Source organism: Octopus bimaculoides, chromosome 10 (assembly GCF_001194135.2).
Source record: "Octopus bimaculoides isolate UCB-OBI-ISO-001 chromosome 10, ASM119413v2, whole genome shotgun sequence".
Lineage (NCBI taxonomy): Eukaryota > Metazoa > Mollusca > Cephalopoda > Octopoda > Octopodidae > Octopus > Octopus bimaculoides.
The window spans coordinates 39,971,675-39,973,861 of NC_068990.1; positions in this window are offsets into that span (position 1 = coordinate 39,971,675).

The following is a 2,187-nucleotide window of genomic DNA, read 5'->3' on the forward strand; positions in this document are numbered from 1 at the left end:
AACATAAGATGGTGACTGTCTGGTTATGAAGTAACACATTAGTGTGATGGGGTGGGGGTCATGGTAATGTGGAGATGGGTATGGGGCAAGAATTTACAATATGGAGATTGCAGCTGACACTGTGGGGGGGGGGGTAGGAGCATAAGCTGGAATCGGTTGTAGTGGCAGACTATGAGAATATTCCATGAGTTTGTATAAGAGAGCACTTTGTTTTGTTTCATTCAGTTTTTGTTCCAGTTTACACACATGCATGCTCGCATGCATGCACACACACACACACACACACACACACACACATACACACACACACACATACAAACACTCAAAGACACACACATGGATTTGAACTCACAGGCGTATATATGTATGTACAATAAATATATATGTATGTGCATGTACTGAACACATGTATGTGTGTATGTGTGTGAATATATAAGAAAGTGCTTTGCTTTGTTTCATATAGTTTTTGTTCCAGTTTATACTCACTCACATATATACACACACAGGCAAACATATATACACATTGATTATATATGGGCTTATACGTGTGCGCGCGCGTGTGTGTGTGTGTGCGCGCGTGTGTGTGTGTGTGTGTGCGCGTGTGTGTGTGTGTATCTGTGAGTTAATATTTATATTTTTTCTCCTTGTTTTGTGTTTTGTTGTTCTGTTGTGTTACTTGATAAATCGCTTAATATTGTTCTTGTTGCTGCAGATGTTTTCCAATGTTGATTATTGCCACACACACACACACACACACACACACAAACACACATATGCATTTCTTTAGTCTTAATCATTATCGTTCAATCATCCAGTGGTGAGATGATGCTGTTGTTGTCATTCTTGTACTCTTTTTCTTTCTTTCTAAATATTTGTATTATTGTTTTACATGTGAAATATCTGACACCTCCGTAATAATAAAGCTGAAAGAACAGTCCGGGAGAGACAGTACAAATCTGTCTGGCATCTCTGCGTATTTGCTACGAAAAATGTCCATTATTTATTTATTCATTTATTTATTTGCATAATTGTCTTTCATTATTCTGAATTGTAATACCATCAATTTCCATGCAACTAATCAGCAGCTGCGATACTTAAGAACCATTCTCAGTTAGTGAAAAACTTTATCCAAAGTTTTCTGCCAGATGTTAGATGCAATACTAATTGTCATCTGGATTTTAATAAAAGATTTATAAAAATGTTGTATAATTAGTTAACTTTCTTTTTGAATATTAACATTTTTGTTGTTATCGTTGTTGTTGATATTGTTGTTGTTCAGTAGTCTTATAAAATTATTGCGTGCTTCCAATGCACTACAAACCCCAGTTCTGTGTGCCTTGGGTATATGCTGTGGACTGTTTTGGTGTTGTTATTTTTTACTGATATTCAGAATGCTCTTCATTGAATGTGTGTAGTAGGTAGCGGTGATATTTTTTGTACATTTTATATATATATAAATATATTCATAAGACCTGTTTTATACATACCTATGTATATATATATACATATATATCAAAATAAGCAACAAGGATATCCAGAGGTAATGCAGTACAATCGTTTCAAGCAACTCCATTTAATTGAACAATGCAAAATCTGTAACAAGTCTTTCTTCCTGATACCTTAGTAGCTTCTAAGCTGAAGTGAAAACAGCATGTTCTTTGTCTATCTCCTTACCTTCTTGGAGATTTTAGGTAAAATTATAATAATGTGTCCATCTGTTTGAATTTGATTAAATTCTTTGTCTTTATGCAGCTGAGGATTGCTCTGCATTTAAATTGATGTAATGATTGCATTGTTCAATTAAATGAAGTTGCTTGAAATAACCGTACTGCATTATCTTTGGATATCCTTGTTGCTTATTTTAATTTTAAGCACCTTATTGTATGGATAATACCGTACTAAATTCTGGTACCTCAACTCAAGTACCATATTCATCTGAATATATATATATATATATATATTGTTGTACTTGGGGATGGTCATATTGCCAGTTTAGCCAATAAAAACACACGCACTGTATATTTGGTGTTAATTTGCTTCAGCTTTATATTACATTAATCTTAATCTTATTTCGGCCAGAGTTCTTTCGTCACACTGGCTGAAATAAGATTAAGATTAATGTAATATAAAGCTGAAGCAAATTAACACCAGATATACAGTGCGTGTGTTTTTATTGGCTAAACTGGC